Here is a 20,900-nt window from a genome sequence, read left to right on the forward strand (position 1 = left end):
TAATTATGATTATTATGTTAAACTATTGTAAACCACAGAAATAATCAAATTTCCCTGTAAAAAGCTATTAACCCAAGTAGAACAAAAAAAATTAAATACCAAGAAAATACTTTCTCAGATTTTCATGTTAAACCAGCTGTTACTGAAATTGTTTAAATATACAATTTAAATAAACTCCATGGTCTAAGTCAAATTATCTTTCATAACCCATCAGTTATCAATGCTATGCACCTAACTTGGAAAAACAACTGGTATTCAAGTGGATGTAAGTCTAATGTTAATTAAGCATGGAGTCATGGAGAACCAGCATGGCCACCTTGCCCTTCCTGAGTCCTAAAATCTTTTATTATTAAAAGTTCCAAATTCCATGACTCATCATGGAAAAAATAAAATCATCCAAATTAAATATATTGGTGTGGTGACTTACAAATTATTAAAATAGTTTATGATCAATGTTTGGCCCCATATTCCTGGGAAAACAATTAATGCTTCAGGTACATTTGGTCACCTGGTGGGTCATTTAAATATTTTATAAAGGGATTTCATTCAATTGTTATTTTCAATGCATGTTTTCTGGTTGTATAAAATCTTTTCCATGCAAGAGGCCTGATGTTATAACAGTAGATTATTATGCTACGGTGTATGTTCACCAGGTGAAGAGAGCTTGTTATGGTTTGGATCTTTTGGGAACGTCGGAGAAAGACTGTCCTTACCATCCACAATACAACAAAACCTCGGGACCTTGAACTTGGGTTCATAATCTCACAACTGAGAAGGGTCCTTCCACACTCTTGGAACTGTACACCCACACCCATTGCAACCCTTAGAATAAAACTAACCAGGGAGGTTTCTCCCCAGAGGAGGATGGCATCCTTGATGTGAACAGCTTTTCCCAAGTTCACAGATTAAGACTTCTATCCTGAAACTCTTATCTTTGAATATTTTCCCTTGCTTATGCCTCTGTGAACAATAGAAGTGGAAAAGGGGTCTGTGATGTGCACTTATGGGTATACTTTTGTGAAGGAGTTTACAGCCAGCCTTATGCATGGATAACCTTATACTTTGATTAATAAAAAATAAAAGCCCATTGTAGGTAAGAAACTTTAATGGTACATATGTTGCATCATCATCAGTCAGAAACAAAACATTGGTTCACTCCTGTTAACCCACTTCATGGGTTAAAGAGAACACTGCCAGGAGGCCATCACTGTTATAGAAGGGCATCATTTGTTAGGTCTTTTTCCATGGTTTAAAGTAAAAGAAGCAATGATTAGAAATATATCCCTCATGATAGAATCTATGATAAATTCTACTGTAAAAGATACAACAAATTTTAAATTCTTTTGTGAAAGTCATAATGAAATTGGCTGAACAGAGAAGTATCTTTGCAGCTGCTGACACTCATGGCCTATGGAGAAAACATTGGGTATTATAGGAATTCATTTGTGGTAGATTAATGAATAAATGGCTTAGTTAAGTAAATAGACTCTTTATCTAGCTCATCCTTTGAGCTATTTGATTTTAGGAGGTTTGGTTTATGGGAACCTTGGGTAAGAAGCATACTCTGAACTCTTGGTATTATTCTTCCAGTAGTCATAATCATAGTCCCCTGGTGTGCTGTATTCTCTCAAAGGTTTTAAATGCTTGCATGCAACCATCTCTAGAATGTCATATGGTCTCTCTTTGACTGGGGTAACAGGAGCTGAGAGAAATATGCAACCATGTGGACACCATAACCTATAAATGACCTGCTGAGACCAGAAACCCAAAATGATGGTAACCGAGAGTGGTAATAAGGCCCTAAGCTTTGGTCACACTCTCACCTAAGTGAGAACCTGAGCAAAAAGATAGAGTTTTTTAAACAAAATTCTGGGAGGCCACTGCATTGAACTAAGCTCATAAACTAGGCCCAAACAGACCAAACCAAACTAAAACCAAAATGGAGTTATTTGTGCTAAGACTTTAAGGAAACACAGGCTCTTGAACAGGTTTTGGTTTTGTCTCTTGCAAATCTCTATAACAAACATTCCTGACAGCATAGGTATTCATCCCCTGAAGTGCTCATTAAATCTTTTAACCAAATTCATTTCCTCTCACCTAGAGACCATCAAGCTTCAGATGATCATGCAACAAAGGTTCCAGCCAATTCCAGGTGAAGACACCACCTCTGGCCATCAAGAAGCTACCCTGCCTCCACTAGACAGAGCAGGGTAAGGGTTCCATGGTCCCCAGTTAGTAAAACTATGCCCCAAAGCAGCATGAAGCATTTACAGAAAAAAGTCCATTGGTCCCTCTGCCTCCCATAAAGATTTACAGGGATCACATCTCTCAGTGGGGAAATGAGGCAGGAAAGTAGGGTCTGGAGGCAGGGAACATAAGGCCAATTCACACTTCAGCTATGACAGGAAACATCCTCTCCATAGGGCGTACGCTGAGTAAATGACTTTGTAATTTTACTTCATCCTCTTCCTTTACATAGGGTGTACACCAAGTAACCAATGGGATCCCTTAAAGGGTATTTATCTCCCAAAAATTCTGTAATGGGGCCCTTGAGCCCCTGTGCTTGGGCCCACTCCCACACTGTGGAGTGTACTTTCATTTTCAATAAATTTCTTAATTATTTCCTTGCTTTGTGCATTTTGTCCAATTCTTTGTTCAAGATGCCGAGAACCTGGACACCCTCAACCGATAACAACATCACTCCAGCTCTCCAGCCCTTTTTCTCAGGGAGTTGTTTTCAATATCCCCTTTATCCCAATAGTTTTCAATAGTCTTTTTTGCCTGTTTAACTTTTATAAAGTAAAATTTTTACTTTAGCAACCACTTATATTCCTTGCATTCTTCCAGAGAGTTGTACTTTACCTGATTTGCTTTTATGCTCAGAAAGTTCTAGCTTGCTTTCATTAGGTATAGGGAAATTTCTTAAGCAGTGTTGCTTAAAACACATATAGATGTCCTTACAGAAATGGTGTGACAAATTGGTTTGGGGGTAGTCAGCTACGGAAGAGGCACATTATTTTAAGGGAGTCAAAATTTGTCTTAGAATAAGCAATTCTTAAATGACAGTCTCATTTTCATTCATATCATATGCTATCTTCTCGTTCAAGACGCCGACAGGTTCTGTTTGAGGAATTGTATAAACAGGTGTGTCTGACAGTTAATAAGGCTGTACTCACAAGCTACATGTACTGCTTATTTCTTTATGAGCACAGCTTCATAGTCATTGGAGTCCTAGTGACCCATATTGCAAGATGCATCCTTCCTTCTTAAATAATACTGCATTATCTACCCAGGCAGTTGGAGACTGAGTGCTTCATCAGCAAGTCAGTGTACCTCCACACTTCCTACTGATGCTATGATGTTTCTATCAATGCACATTATTCTCTAATTGGAACTGACATTTGCTGCTTAAATGTTCTAAAGTATAATATTACCAGTTAAGTCAGTAAGTATCCTCAGAAAGTATGTACATTTGCAAATGTATGTATTTTTATTCATCTTTTCCTTCTTAAAGAATTCCAAACTTGCAAATATCAAGCATACCAAAGAGCAAATTTTCTAAACGATTTAATTATTCCATCTACTTTGAAGAAATAGAAAGAGACAATGCCTCAGATAATCAACATTCAGTTATTTAGAAATACATAGGCTGGATTCATCACTTTGAATTGTTCTTCACATCTAACACTTTTTAATGTAAAATAGGCTTATTTTATTTGGTCTTCATGCTTTTAAGCTTCTTCAAAAGTATGACTTAATTACATCAGAAAAATCATTATAAGAAAGGTTAACTATTTTCAGATTTTAAGAAAATTAATATTTTCTCTTACTATTTATGGTATTTTCTCTTTTTAAGTGTTCTTTTTCTGTTTAATTTATGTCTGCCACTTACCTTCTCAATAGTGATCAGATTATTACATTCACTCATAAGGCAGCCAGATACACTTAAAATATTAAAAGTTAACATTCTAATGTAATTATTTTAAAACAATGTTTTTCTTTCTGATGTTTTGTGATAAATTTTCAGTAGCTTGGTAAATTTAAAAGATGGTTAGTAATATCTTGTCTAGCTATTTGCAAGGTCCAAATGAATTAACAAGTCTTCATTCTGGACACTCATATAAAGAAAGGATGTCTATATATGGTCAACTGATCTTTGACAGGAGTGCCAAGAACACACAATGTAAAAAAGATAGTTTTTTCAACAAATGGTGTTGAGAAAACTGCATAGTCATATGCAATAAAATAAAATAAAACTCCAATCTTATACAATACCAAAAAAGTTATCCTAAATGAATTAAAGATCTGACACTGTGAAACTCGTAAAAGAAAACATAAGGGCCGGGTGTGGTGGCTCAGGCCTCTAATCCCATCACTTTGGGAGGCCAAGGCAGGCAGCTCACAAGGTCAGGAACTTGAGACCATCCTGGCTAACACAGTGAAACCCCGTCTCTACTAAAAATACAAAAAAAATTAGCCGGCCATGGTGGTGGGAGCCTGTAGTCCCAGCTACTTGGGAGGCCGAGGCAGGAGAAAGGTGTGAACCCAGGAGGCAGAGCTTGCAATGAACCGAGATCGCGCCACTGCACTCCAGCCTGGGCAACAAAGCGAGACTCCGTCTGAAAAAAAAAAAGAAAAAGAAAACATAAGAAGAAAGCTTCTTTACGTATGGCTTTAGGAATTTCTTGGATATGACACCAAAAGCATAGACAACAAAAGCCAAAATTGACAACTGAGACTACATCAAACTAAAAACCTTCTACACACAAATGAAACAACCAACAGAATTAAAAGGCAACTACAAAATGGGGGAAAATATTTGCAAACCATATATCTGATAAGGAGTTAATTTCCAAAATATGCATACACTATAAGAAACTACTACAAATTAATAGCACAAACAACAAACAAACAAAGCAAAATATCCACAAAATGATGGGCAAAAGATGTGAACAGACATTTCTATTTATAAAAAAATTGCAAATGACCAACAGGTATATGAAAAGATGTTCAACATTATTAATTACCAAGACAGAGCTAGGACCTTCTATGAGGGGCCTGACAGACTCCCCATGCATGGAAATAAAGGAAAATCTTCTGTGCTTCTTCAAGAGAAATTACAGGCACCTAGCTATCCCTGAGAAGTAGATAAGCAACTTGATAAGCAAGAAGGGCAGTAGTAGCCTAAAATAATAGCCAAGGAAACTAGAATCATGGGATGTTTTGTTCCCCCATTGAAACAGATAGAATCTCTGAGTTGTTTTTCAGAAACCCAGACCTTCACCAAACAGATCTGCTGGTAGGTAAACCTCAGATAAGGAGAAACTGAGACTGAACTATGACCACCATACTTTTTTCTAATTTTCCTGAGGTGCTTGAAGAAAGTCACACCCATGAGCCAGGGCTAACATTCTTTTCTGCTGAACCCAAATTTTTAAACAAAGCTGTTCTTCCTTCACCAATTGCAAATCAGAAAATCCTTGAATCTACCTGTGTCCTACATGTTAAGTCCTTGGTTCAAGATATCCTATACTTTTACGCCAAAATCATTTTGTTTCTGTTTAAACAATTCCCTTTAGGAATTTCTGAAAGGGAGGCCTGATGGCGCTTGACTTCTTTAGCTTTTGTTCGTCTAGGAAATTTTTGTTTCTCTGTTATTTCTAAAGGACATTGCTGAGTAAACTATTCTTTGATGGAAGTATTTTTTTCTGAACTATTTTGAATATAATATCTCATTCTCTTCTAGCCTGTAGGGTTTCTGCCGAGAAATATGATGAAATCTGTATTGAGGCTCCCTTGAATGTGATATGTTTCTTATCTCTTGCTGCTTTCAGTATTTTTTTCTTATCTTTGATTTTTGATAATTTGATTATAATTTGTCTCCTCTTCAGGTTGAATTTAACTGGGAACCTGCATGTTTCCTATACCTAAATGTTGCTGTCTTTTCCAGACATTGAAAATTTTCTGCTATTATATCTTTAGGCTTTCTACATCTTTCCCCCCTTCTTCTTCCTTAATCCCTATTATGCAAAAGTTAGTTCATTTCACATCATTTCATAATTCCCATAAGCTTTCTGTATTCTTTTTCATTTGCTTTTTCCTCCTCTGAATAATTTTCAATATGCTATCTTCAAGCACAATTATTCTTTCTTTTGCTTCATTTAGTCTGCTGTTGAAACCTTCTATTACATTTTTCAGTTCTGTTATTTATTCTTATCTCCAAAATATCTACTTTTTTATTGTTTTGATTTTTTGGTCAATATTCTCATTTTGCTCATAAATTGTTTTTCTTTTTTTTTTTTTTTGGAAATTTCATGGAGTTTCCAGAACTTCCTTAAGAGGATAATTCTGTATTTTTTGATAACCATTTCATAGATCTGCATTTCCTCTAAGTCCATTTTTGGGGCTTCATTAGTTTCTTTTAGTGGTGTCCTATTTCCCTAGAATTTCATAATTTTAGTACCCTTACAGTTAAGTCTGAACACTTCAGGAGATGGCCACATTTTCCAGCCCTTGCAGGTGTTCTTTGGTAGTGATAGACCTTTACTATTTAGTCTAGCCCAGGATTCTGAGTGGGCTGGCTAGTAGGAGCCACAGACAGGCAGTTCTTGGTGCCAGGTTCTATAGCTGGGCTACTTCCTATGCACTACAGTCATATGGTACTGCTGGCTGTGCTCCATTGTCCAGTGAGACCACTGGTTAAACTCTGCCATCAGGTTGAGCTTCTGGCTGAGCTCTGAAATTGTCTCTGATAAGGCAGAATTGTCTTCCCTGGCTGAACAATACTGTTGTAGGGTAGGGCCATGTGCTGAGCTCTGAGTCTGGGAGAAGTCTCTGGAGTTGATGCTTAGTCACATGATAAGGGCAGGGGCAGAGCTTATGCTTGACATATATGCATGAAGTTGGGCTTGCTTCAAGGATGAGGGTAAGCTTAAGCAGAGCACTGAGGTTTGGTGGAGTGGCTGCTCAGATATAGGGTTAGATGGGTAATTGTGGACTTACAGTTGCCTCCTAGCCTGAGGAAAACTTAAAGAGGACACCAGGGCTATGACAGGAAGCTGGCTAGGGAATTGAGCCAGGTAGACTTGTGGACCATGCTTTCTGCAATACAGTGCTGTTAGCTAATCTCTCAGGTATGACACCTCTGTTTTTCAAAATGCAAAGGAAGAGCAAAGATCTGCCTTCTAGCTGTTGTGAGCTCCACCTCCATGGTTTGTCTATTAGAGACCCAGGTGGTCTAGCTCTTCTGGTTCTTTCAGTGTTTCCCATGAGATGAGACAGGAGTGAGCCTCCTGTGAGAGTCCTAGAAAACTGGAGAAGCTGAATGACTACCTCCAACTAACTTTTGCCACTGTAGAAACTGTAGGTACAGGAAAATCCTCTGTGTGTGCTGCTACTGTTACTCTTTGCCTTCAAATGTAGCTTTTTTCAGTTCTATAGTCTAAGAACTCCAAGTCCACGTGAGGGTCTTAGCCTCATTCTCAAGTTCTGGGATATTCACAAAGGTATTTTTGCCTGTGTATAGTTAACTAGTTGGATTTCTATGGAAGGGAGTAGAACTGGAGGAGACTGCTATTTTGCCATCTTGCTAATGTCATTTCTGTTATGTTTTGATGTTACTAATGAGCATTCTTTCATTTCACTTGAATAATTTTTTTTAAGACAGGTCTACTGGGGATAATTTTTTTCTTCCTGATATCATTAAATTATTTTCTTCCTGAAATTATCTTTCAATTATCATTCCTCAGTGATCCCTAATGTTCATTTATGTGCTTTTTTTCCTGCTATTGTCCTTTTAAAGTCTGGTAATACAAGAATGTTTGTTAATTTATTTGGAACAAAAAACAAATCAATTGATTAACTTTGCAGAAATGTATTTCCTGTGCTTTTATCAGCTTTTCCCATGCAAGAAAGAAGTAGTTGTCTTAAATTAGCAGAGAGAAATAATTGATGCTTACTTTTAGGATATGGCTAAGAAACTGGCAAACAAATTGTTATTCACTCAACGCAGAAAAGAGAAAGGCTTATTCTAGGGAAACTCAGTCTTAGAAGTCAACCCCTAGTCTTTCTGACAAGCTACCAATTCCAAAAATTTTATTCTCCAATTTGAAGGAAAATTATTGCCTACTCTGCTAACAATTAATTTGATGACTGTTTTATAAGTTTAATGCTTCACTAATTCAATATATATTTATTGACTTTCTTGTGTGTATATTTATTGACCAGCACTATGCTAGTACTTCTGAAAATATATTATTGAAGAAATCATACACAAACTGAAGCTTCATAGTGCTTAAGTTGGATGAGGCTCAAAAAAGTAAATAAGTCATAGCAATAAAATGTAGTAAGTTATTCAGGAGATAAAGTACAAAATACTATAGAAGCAACAGGAAGGGCATCTGCTTCCAATTTGGGGAATAAGGTTGTAGAAAGCTGAGATAAGATAATCAGTTATTGACAGGACAAAGTGGGTGGGTTGAATATTAGTATTTAACAGAAAAGAAACCACATACACTTATAAGGAACTTACCATAGTTAAGTACAGATGGTAAGAATAAAATCAGAAAGCAGTGTGCGGAAAAGCTAGACTTAGTGATTAAAAGGTGAGAATATAATAATAGTGAATTCAAGGTATTACTTGATGAGTTAGTGATGGGAAGGAAAGAAACTCATTGGAATTAGATAATATCTCAAAGTAAACAAATTATCCTAGTCCTCCGTAAGCCTCTTTATTCTGATTAATGATCTACACATTCAGGGCTTAGAAGTTACATACACATTAAAAGTTAAACACTTATCGAAATGTAATGGGGAATTACATTGTGTATTCCCTAAAAAGAGAAAGAAAAAGAGTCTAGGGATATCATATTATTTAGTCAATTGAATTAGAGACACTAAAAGTCAATTTCTGCTGTGTAAGCAGACATGTTTTAGTGATGGCAGCAGCAGCCCATCTGGAGTGGCAGCTACAAAGACACCGCAGCTGGGAAGGCACAGCTGCGGCTGTGCACTCTACACAGCCAGCTAAAGCCAGGAACAGTTGGAAGCCCCACACCTTCCGAGTCGGTGAGGTGAGAGCCCCGTGCTCCCGGATGCAACTGCAGCTCCCTAGCTATGGCTGTGGACCTGGGCATCCCTGTACTCTCAGGGGTCCAGGAAGCCCCCTCCTCCTACAGACGTGGAAGTGGCTGCTCCCACTGCCTGGCCTCTCCCTGCTCCTGGTGCCCACTCCGATTCTGGAGCAAAGTTGAGGCCAAGCCTGGACGCTGTTGAGAGCTGGCTGGGTGTGCATGCGCTTGGGATAGCACTGACATGCCAGCCTCCTGCCTCCTCATCCCCCTCCAGACTTTGGCCATCAACGAGCATTGGACGGTGGCTCAGCACAGGCCTGCAGGTTCCTCTCAGCATGAGCAGCCTGAACACCATGGTCACTATGGATGGCAGGTTGATGGAGACAGGAGGCACAGGCTCCTTGGCAAAAAGAGACTGGTACCCAGTGAAGCCCCACCTTCAGGCCAGGAACAGCTTGAAGCAACAGGCTGCCTGTTCCATAGTCCAGAGTGAGAACTTACGCTGCCTTTCCTGGGCCTGCCCATGGCTGCCCATGAACCAATCAGCACGCACTTTCTCCCCTCTGAAGCCCATTAAAAACTGACTTAGCCAGACTCAGGCAGATGATGGGACAACCTGCTGGCAGAGAGGAGCTACCCACTGTGGGTCTGGGTCTCCTCTCTACTCAGAGCTGTACAGTCATCAGGACAACCTGCCTGCAGATGGGAGCTACCCATTCCAGGTCTCTTCTCTGCTGAGGGCTGCACAGACTTTGGAACAACCTGTCTGCAGATAGCAGCAACCCACTCCGGATCTTCTCTTTACTGAGGGCTGCACAGATGCTCAGATTGGACCCAAAATCATTTTGGGTCTCCTCTCCACTGAGGGCTGCACAGATGCTCAGACAGCCTTCCTGTGGAAAGGAGCCAGCCACTTCAGGTCTCCTGAGAGCTGTTCTGTTGCTCAATGAAGCTCCTCTTCCCCTTGCTCACTCTCCAGTTGTCCATGTACCTCATTATTCCTGGACATGGGACAAGAACTCAGACCTACCAGATGGCAGGAGTGAAAGAGCTGTAATCCAAATGGGGCTGAAACTCCCCCCAACCACCACCACCAAATTGCCATGTTACAGGCAATGAGAAGGAGAGAAGAGCTGCATCCCTTTGGTTAGCCCAGACCTAGGAGTTCCCTGAACCAGGGCTGTGACATCCTCTCTGGGGCTCTGTGATTTCTGGCACCTCCAAGCTTCTGGGTACCATCATGTTCCCCAGTGCCTGTGGTGAAAGCCACTTGTGGTATGCTTGGTCCAGGGACAGCCTTACAGGGAGCCAGTGCCAGGGCTGGTGCCTAGAACTGCCCTCCCCACTGCAGCTGGCATGCCTGGCTATGCACACTGGCCAAACCTGGCACTTGCTTTCTTACACACCCCTTGCTGCTCCATGCCTAGCATGTCCTTGGCAGGTGTGGGATCTGGACCAGTAGCATGAGCTGAGTGCAGCCTGCTGGGCTGAGTGGGTGGAACAAGACTAGCAGGTCCAAGCAAAACTTGGTCAAAAGTGCCACCAGCCAGAGGTTTCCAACTGATTAAATGACAGCCAAAAGATTCTTTGACCTTAGGAGAGAGCCACACAGATTAGGTAGCAGACCTTTTTGCCAAAGTGCTTTTTTTCTAGATGAAGAAATTTTGGGAAAAACTCAGAGAAAGATGGATGGAAGTCAATCAAAAATTTTGCTTGTCAAGCCTGAAAATGCTACTACCATGTACTGTGAGAGAATAAAATATTTTATTATTCACTGAAGAAGGATTTCTGAAGAGCGCAAGAAAGTCTCTCAACAGGTCTATAAATGGCTTGAGATAAAAAAGAAAGGATAATTGAAGCTGGCTTTTATTTTGGGGTGAGTGTAGAATCTGGGCTTTCTTCCCACATTCCCCTATAAATTTCATGGTTCAAACTTTCTGCTTGTGCCAAAGGAAAGACTGTCCAGGCTCTCTTATGCCCAGAAGTAAACAGCTGTGGGGCAGAAGGAGATAGGAGAGTAGTGAGGCTTAAAAAGTGTCCACAGTCAAAATCAAAATAAATCCAAAGTCTGTGTTCTGAAGAGCAATCTTTCTAAAGCTTCAAATGTGAAGGAATGCTAACTATAGTTTCACGCTGATGTGTGATACTAAAATACATTTAAAAATTACAGAAATTTTGACCTTGGATACTTCAACCATTTTCTGGGAGAAAAGAAGCCTTTCTTATTAGGGGCCACAATACATGTAATCAACCTACTCAAAATGCATACAACTATTAACTTTTTAGATAAATTCATTGTAGCTGAAAGAAAAGCTGTCTGCTCAGACTAGCAACCTGAGCTCTCCTCAGAATATAACATTTGCTAAAGTTGTTTGAAACCAGAGAGATAACCGTTTCAAAACAAAAGATTGGCTCTGGATTGTAGGTTTCTTATTTGCAGGACTGGGTCAAAATTAGGACCATGATTAGAAAGGGAAGTGCTTAGCAATGAAATAAACTATTATAACAGTTGAAATACACTGGTAAAGAAGCTAAAGGTGCAGTCATGGTATAGAAGTTAACGGAAAATTGACTTGACCAAGCTTTGAAAAATCAAGGCAGTTTTGTTTCAAAAACTCCAAAAGGACCAGTGAAAATATTTTTGGAGAAGCCATCATGAATTGATGTAATTATCATAACAGCTGATTCTTGATAATGTCATCTTTCATGAACTCACAACTAAAAACTTATAATATTTGATGGTATTTCTCCTTATGGAGATAGGCAAATAATCTTAGAGAAACAAAAAAAATCTGTTGCCAATATGATCACTAGACCTTTTATATAGGGATACAAAGGCTTTTGCATCATCTGAGAGAAGGGACCTATGAGTATTGACATTCTTCAATAGGCCATATTGCTTTAAATTTTCCTGAAATTGCCGTTCTTACCCAGACAGAAAACATCAAAGAGACAGAGTTAACACCATTCTGGAAAATTTTGTTGAGTGTAAACATTTATCTCCCATCTGATTTTTAAAAATATACCTTTTGTTTTTAGAATCTTCAAGTTAAATGAGTTTGTAATAACTGGATTGTTCCATAAAGAGAGATGGAGTGTTAATTCAGACCAACTACTTATGGGTATGCGTGTTCACAGATGGTTAATGATTCAAAAACACTTTCATTTGTAAAGAGACGGAGATATTTGGAATCTAGAGCATCAGCCATACTTAAAAGAGGAGGTAAGACTCAAGATATCTTGTTTTGGTTAAGAGCATTAAACAAACAAAAAATGTCTGCTTAGCACAGACATTATTTGGAAGGCAGAAACAAATCAACATATTTTATTATGGATTTAATGATAAAAAAACACTTTGAAAATCAACCATAGCTTTTACAATTATAAGTCAAAGTCATACCATTTTCAAAAACTATAATAGACAAATTAAGTTTCTGAATTTCAATTGGCTAATAAGGACTTGATATTTATATACGTTTACTTTCTTAAGCTAGCAGTGTTTATTAAATTTCATGGTACTATTTCACATGAAAAGCATTAATTTCAGTGGATTTGTTATGTTAGGCCTGTGGAACCATGAGTCAAAATGTTATGCCATTGTAATGTACAATTGTACATTGTAATGTACAATTAGCTATTTTTAAATGTACAATTAGCCATCTCCCCCACAACTTGCACTGCCCTTCTCAATTTCTGGTAACTGTCATTCTACCTTCTATCTCTCTGAGTTCAATTGTTTTGATTTTTAAATCCCACAAATAAGTGAGAACATGTGAAGTTTGGCTTTCTGTGCCTAGCTTATTTCATTTAACATAATGACCTCCAGTTCTATCCATGTTGTTGCAAATGACAGAACTCATTCTTTTTTATAGCTGAATAATATTTCATTGTGTATATGGAGCACATTTTCTTTATCCATTCATCTTTTGATGGATACTTGAGTTGCTTCTAAATCTTGGCTATTGTGCATAGTGTTGCAGTAAACATGAGGGTACAAATATCTCTTCAAAACACTGATTTCTTTTGGGTAGATACCCAGCAGTGAGATTGCTGGATCATATGGTAGCTCTATTTTTAGTTTGAGGAACCTCTAAACTTTTCACCATAAGAGTTGTACTGCCTTACATTCCCATCAACAGTGTAAAATGGTTCCCTTTTCTCGATATCCTTGCCAGCATTTATTATTGCCTATTTTTTTAATAAAAGCCACCAAAATACTGATTTTTAAAAATCATAACATTTATCTTCATTGTTTCCCATGCTTCAGATAAATGTCCTGAGCTTTGTTTAGTATTTTCATCTATTTATTTATATTTTTAAGCTCATGAATACTTCCCAAGAAAGTTGACTGTGTCACATAGAATTCAAAAGAAAGATACGAACTCCCTATTTGATAAAAATATAATGATAAAAGAAAAGCAATATAATCTGGCAAACTGGCAGATGTTTTTTCTGCCTAAAAACTTTGACACATGGAAAGTATTTAAAATAGGTGATTATCATTATCATTTGATCATAATTGTTCATAATTTTACTTATTATTATATAACCAATGTTTAGCTACTTGCCATGTTGCAGTCTTAGATGGGCATGCTAAAGTCTATAATTATGTTTGGTTCTTTCATTTTCTCCTTTACTTTGACAATTATTATGTACATGCACTGATACTAAATTCCTTATTCAGAAAGTGACTTAACTACCAAATTTTCATGCTAAAACTTAATATTAACAAAAAGTTCCCTATATGTTCAACTAATATTTAATTTAATTTGCTGCTCCTTGTATATGCTAATGGTGCCATTCCTGCAGTTTTTAAGGCATGAATTGCTTAGTATATATTTCATCATCCTTTAATTTCCAATTTTAGAATTTTAACACTTTCATATGTACTTTCATAATTCATGTTAATAATTGTTAATAATTCATTTCTTTCATGTACCTTGAACTCACTATATTATTCTTCATTATTTTTCTTTCTCAATTTTTAATTTGTTAATATAATCTGGAAGTTAAGAACCATATTATGTTTCCCATAAATATATTTTGTATTGTGTTTTATGGTATTTTTTAAATTTCCATGTTGAAATTTATTATTTATAATTAGATTAAAACAGCTATTTTTATAGGCACAGCTTGTCTTGTCCATATGTTAGTGTGTTTTTAGTACAAACTCACCATTTGTGTGATTTTTCCTAACACATAAAAAAATTGTCATATAGAATTGTTGAAAGAAAACTTACTATTTGAAATGTTCTATTGCTAGCACTGTTGTCTTAGGTCATTTATTGATGCAAAAGTAAAGTTGAAAGAGAACATGATCTTTGTTCAGTTACAGGTTATTTGATATTTCTCTGACTGTGTTGGGCGAAGTGGCTGAGCACCAGGGATGCATTCTTTTTCTTGCTTTGTGTTTGACCTCAGTTTTATTCTATGAAAAAAGTGTAGCTGTGTCTGGTACATTCCCTGGTACTATAACTTTCCTTGTCATTGAAAAGCTTCTAGAAAAGTCCATTAACCTGGTTTTCTGTTGGTTTTCCCACCTTTCTCCTTAGGTCTTCGAACACACTGTTGGGTGACTGTAATGAATCTGTAGTACCAAAGGCAGTTTCAAGTGACCTATTTCCTGATTGACTTTTTGTCTACCATGGACTTTTTGCAGCAGGAGAATATTTAGATTTCTGGCAAACACCTTTTTATCCTTTGTCACAACTCCTGATGTCACTAAAATTTCAGCACAGCTATAGTATAAAGTTTTGAACATTATGCCCCACATCCCAGCTCAGGCACCCGCTACAGAGTCTCTAAACTTTTCTGTCTCAGGTTTTTCTCTAAAGCTTAAGGAAGGACATTGAGATGTCAAAACACAACATTCACACTCGTGGGGGAAAATTATCAACAAATAGTAAAGGAGGTTGAAAGATAAATGCCCAGCTTCCAATCCCTTGTAGAGATGATTTTTATGGTCATTCTGGAAGGTTTTCTTACATTTTGGGTTTTCTTCCTTCTCTGTCTCACTAATGTCATTTTTTCCTTCCATTCTATGAGATTTACTCCCAAATAAATTGCTAGTTCTCAGGTTTAAGTGTCAGGCACTGCTTTTGAAAGAACGGACATTAAAACATGTCCTTCCAGTTTTTTATTTTAATCTCTGTAATGTCATGCTATGTTCTTGTAGAAGAGAGTTTTGAGTTAGGCTTTATCATCTTCCTTCATTACAGTACTGAATGTACTCTACCTAGCAGAAATTCACTGATGTTTCTGTCATGCAATGGAAATGAAGGCACATTTAAAAAAATCATTCTTACTTTCAATGTGGTCATATTCAATATAAAAATATAAATGGTGGAAAATTCTGCTTCCACCCAAGATGGAGTAACAAATACATATTTACCCACCATCCTTAAATAACCAAAAACCTGAAAAAAGATATAGAGTGATGTTTTTAGATATTTGATAACAGGCAGTGTCGAGTAATGATCCTTGAGGCAAAGAAGTATGAAAGTCCTATGATTGTCCCTAGCTTAATGCCTGGAGAGAGGGTTGACTGGGCAGAGCCAGTAGAATTTGAGCTGGGGAGATGGAGTTGGAGGTTAAAGGAGGCCAAAATAACTGCAATTCACATGGTAGAGTACAAAAAAGGAGAGACTTGCACAGAGAGAGGGACCACCACAGATCTTCAAAGTATCCTTTCCAGCAGAGTGATTATCAGCACATGGATGTGAAGAAACTAACTGAGATGGGGCAATAATGTAAGGAGGAGAAATAAATGAAATAATATTAGAAAGAAAAAATAAGACTGACACTACTTAAAAGTGACATGATTGTCTACACAGAGAATCTCTATGAACCCACAAACAATATATGAGTACAAGGAAACACAACTAATAAGTGAATTTAGGAAAGTTGGAGGATACAAGGTCAATATACAAAAATCCATTGTATTTTTAAATACTAGCAATGAACAATCAGAAGTTAAAACTTTAAAAATAAAACTATTTGCAATAGCACCAGGAAACACGAAATGCTGGGTATACATCAAAGAAATGTGTACATGAACTGTATGTTGACAACTACAAAACACTGATGAAAGAAAACAAAGCAGACCTAAAGAAATAGAAAGATGGCCGGGCACGGTGGCTCACACCTGTAATCCCAGCACATTGGGAGGCCCAGGAGGGCGGATCAACTGAGGTCAGGAGTTCGAGGCCAGCCTGGCCAGCATGGAGAAATCCCATCTCTACTAAAAGTACAAAAATTAGCTGGGCATGGTGGTGGGCACCTGTAATCCCAGCTACTCAGGAGGCTGAAGCAGGAGAATCACTTGAACCTGGGAGGCGGAGGTTGCAGTGAGCGGAGATCGTGCCACTGCCCTTCAGCCTCTGCGACAAGAGTGAGACTCCGTCTAAAAAAAGAAATAGAAAGATATGTCATACTATGGATTGGAAGATTCACTCACTGTACAAATATGTAAATTTTTCAAAAAATGTTATATGTTGTCAGTGAAACTCAAAAGAAATAACAGCATAATTTTAGTATAAATTAAGAATTTGATTCTATGATTTACATGAAAAGCAACTAAATTAAATTAGTCAAAACAATTTTGAAAGAGAAAAATAAGGTTGAAAAGCTCACACTATAAATTCATAGTTAAGACAGCATGGTATGTGTAAAAAGATAGGCATATTAATAAATGGAACAGACTGGAGAGTCCAAAATAGAACCAGACATATAAGGGCAATTAATTAATTATGAAAGTGAAAAGAAAACTCAATGGAAAGAGAGTTTTTTTTTTTTTTTTAACAAATTGTTTGGGTACAACTAGAATTCCACATTAAAAAGTGCCCTAGACATTATCCATTGTGTCACTATTATTCAATTTAACATCGTATACTTTCACAACTTTCTAAGCTTTGTTATAAGAATAGATGTAGATTTCTCATTTTAATTATTTTATCAATAATTTTTAATATCAAAAGATGTATTATAATGTAACGATCAGCATAGACAGTTATACATTACCAGTGGAGACAGACCAAGCTTACAAAGTCAGTTTGGTGAAATTAATGGCACTGCACTGATATCCAAAATGTCCTTGTGACTTTTCTCATTACACCCCTACTTAAACTGTTCCTTTCTGGAATTCAGCCAGTGCAATTTGTTCCAACTGTTCAAATTGTGGAGAAATAAATCTTATAAATTATTACAAACAAACTTCTTCCTTTTACTTACTACACCTCATCTCTCCTACAGGAAATAGTACAAACAGAGGTCATTGTCATTAGAAATAATTATGTTGCACTCCACTTGCTTTTATCAGATTCTTCTAATTTATTCCCAAGAGAGAACAAGCATTTTTTAATTATTATCTTTACAGGAAATAATGCAATTTCATTTATTATTCAATAATTTTATTCTGTATGTGGCTATTTAAGAACATATATTTCAAATAGTAGAGTTTCAATCTAACTATTAAGTTAGAGTTTCATTATAGAGTTTCAACCTATGTTTATTATTTGAAAATATATGTGTTTAAATGGCCACATATAGAATAATAAACTCATTTAAGTGTTTGAGCCATATTATCTTAGGTGAGACATGGTGAGGCCAGAAGCAGTTGAAGAGAGAGAGAGTTTTGCGGTTTTATCAAGCTCAGTTTCCTGGAAAAACACAGCACACCAGGCAGGAGAGGGTAACTCAGGGAGCACCACGGTCCACCAGAAGGCAGAAGGAGAAAGAGGAACTGTGGGCAAATGCCTTCATTATGTGTCTCTCAAGAAGGAATGGGCCAGGAAAAGAAGGAGTTTAGGATTGGCAAGCTATGTGTGAAAGTGTCTCCCCTGCAAAATTCATGTTCACTGTGACTGTTAGAGCATATGATTTGGGATTATCTAAGTCTCTGGATGCGTTTAGGTGAGCCAGAGTTTACTTGGGAACATGCAGTGAATATTTTGTAGATGTTAAAACATTGATTTACATAAACAAAAAGTATGTTTATTACATGAAGCTCAGGAGATAATAGGAAAAATGCTAAAATAATATTTGGATGATTATTATTTATATACTGTACTTTAGCAAGTTCAATAGCAAGTTTCATTTCTACATTTTCAGCTGCTTGCCTTTTGATTTGCTTAATGATCTTCATATTATAATGTTGATGCTATAGGATTGACAACATTCATGAATAAAACTCTACGTATTTTTGTGTTCATGTTTTGAAATTAACATCTGCATGCAAAGAAAAGTCTCTGAGTAGATAATATTAAAATATACAATGTTTAAGATGATCATGTCTAGGGGGAAAAAACATCATAATAGAGCTCATCACAATACATGCAGGCTGACTGATGTCTTAAAAATCAATAATTTAATTATATCAGAATCTTTTAAAAGTGAACAAAGATGCCACACCAATCTAGCTTATAGATTTTTAAATTAATTAATAAACACTCCCAACTTAATCTTCATAAGTGAAATCTTAAATCCTGTTCAGCATAATAATAAGAGTGAAAGGTAATAGCATATAATATGAACAATATCTATATTGACTAATATATATAAATAAATATATGATTACAACCTTTATCATGCAATGTAAAATATCTAAAAATTTTATGCACAGTTTTTAAGAGTGAGTTTGAGAAGAAACAGAGTTATAATAATTGTTAATTATTTAGACTTATCCAGGAACTTAATTAACTCGACATTTTATGTTCTATGGTTTTGTTTTTTAGTGTATAATAGGCAGTTAGTCCAAATTTTTAGAAAAGCTGAATAAAATATGATTAAAAAAGAAGAAAGCCAAAGAAAGACAAAGTTAACGTCTGTATAGCCCTTTCTCCTCCCTCCCTATTTCTATGCAAATAAACTGCAGCTACCTTAACAGGTCACCTTTAAGCCTGGCAGAAACAGAGGAGGACTCCTGCATCCTCCCTTCCTTACTTTCCACAATATCCACATTACTAGCTCATCACTCCCTATCCTTTTTGACACACAGTGTTTCTATCGCAGGCACTTTTATATAAACCGCACATTAAAAGACCATTTGCCCAAGAAATTGTGTCCACAGGCTTGATGTCACTTCATTTCTTTAACTCAAAGCACCTTTAAAAATGAAGTATATTACCCTGGACGTGGTAACCTCTTTAAGTCCAATTCCAGTCATAAGATTGATAAGGAACAAGATCGGCGATGGCACATATGACAGACGATATTCAAGAGGGTGAAAGATGGGGTAAAAGAAGAATTGGAGATAAGGGACAGAAAAAATTAGAAGAAAGTACAATGTCACCTTGGGGGTAATTTACAAGGTAAGAATCAATTTGGTGAAACTTGGGTAAATAGAATTGAGAAAAGAAACTTCACATTCCTTAGAATTTTTCATATATCTGGTCTCTGTGACTGGATCAAAAGTTTCCCTAAGTTTACACTGACAGTGCACAATGGCAAATCCATTTCTGATAACAGGAAATAACCTCTCAAATTTATACAATCATGGGATCCAGAAACAGTGCTGTCCTAACATTCAGAGTCGGAATCATTAAGGTAAATAAAATAAAAGCCCAAACTGAATGGACACCAAACAGTATCCTAGCCACTCTGCATATAAGGATTATGCAGTATTTGGTGAGAAACCTACCCTGGACTCCAGAACTGTATTATAATTTTATCTGAATTCTTCTTGCAGTATACTGTGTTAAAGGCTAATGTAAATTATATTGAACTTGGCTTTCATAGAGAACACAAAAATGGAGAGGGTGGTTGGACAAGCAACTGAGATCTAAATGAATAACACAGTGAGGGAACTGAAGGCAACATTCTGGTGATAAATGAAGTGACTATTGACATTTGAATAGGATAAAAGGTATTACATAAGATAAATCAAAAAGGAGACTTCCAACTCAAAACTGGAGAAGAGTTTGGGAGTAACACCTTGGCTGTGGAGTGGTGGTGTGACCAGCAGGCTAACAGCAGGGCCAGCAGGATATGACTCATGTAACAGTATAAGCATTTGGGGTTTTTCCTACAGCAACAGGCACTCACAGACAAGAGAATTTTCCATATGTCCAGGCATGATATATATTTTTAAAGGACATGGAAAGAATGCCTAAAAGTTTGCATTATCGTGAATGGGAATACAATTTGCAATTTCATACCTTTCATTGTGTTATAAATTATTTTGTTCTTTTACTATACTTGTTTACTATAACGTGTTATAAATTATTTTGTTCCTTTACTATACTTGTTTACTATAACATTGTGTTATAAATTATTTTGTTCTTTTACTATACTTTTGTACTTTTACTATACTCTGTTCTACTAAAACTAGAAAAATTGTATTTTGGAGAAAGAACAAAATTAAGTTCATTATAATAAATGTGTACCAGTGCAAAATTTGCAAGAACATAAAATTGAGAATAAGGTGTTCTTTTTCATCTGGGCAACTGGAAATACAGATAATACATCTTCCCCTCACAGGACTGCTGAGCTCAATGCACTTGAACTTCCTTCTTTTCACCTCAGATTAATCCCAGAGTTCTCAAGCAGATGCTCACATGTTCTTCTAAGCCAGGCTGTTACCTACACACTTTCTCATTTCTGCATATTTGCAGGCAACAAAACTCCCTAGAGAAGGTTCACTTCTGCTGGAATCCATCATAAGATTCCCCAATCCCAGACACAAGTGTTCAAAATACTAGGACAACAGAGATTGTGTGGAGAGGCAGAAGCTGTCTTCCCATGGTTACGATACTCATTGTCACCAAGATCCTCATAAGAAGATTCATTCTGGTCCAGAGTCATTGGAAGTGCCTCATGAACAACGATTCAATC

The sequence above is a fragment of the Pongo pygmaeus genome, chromosome 14 (genome assembly GCF_028885625.2).
Source record: "Pongo pygmaeus isolate AG05252 chromosome 14, NHGRI_mPonPyg2-v2.0_pri, whole genome shotgun sequence".
Lineage (NCBI taxonomy): Eukaryota > Metazoa > Chordata > Mammalia > Primates > Hominidae > Pongo > Pongo pygmaeus.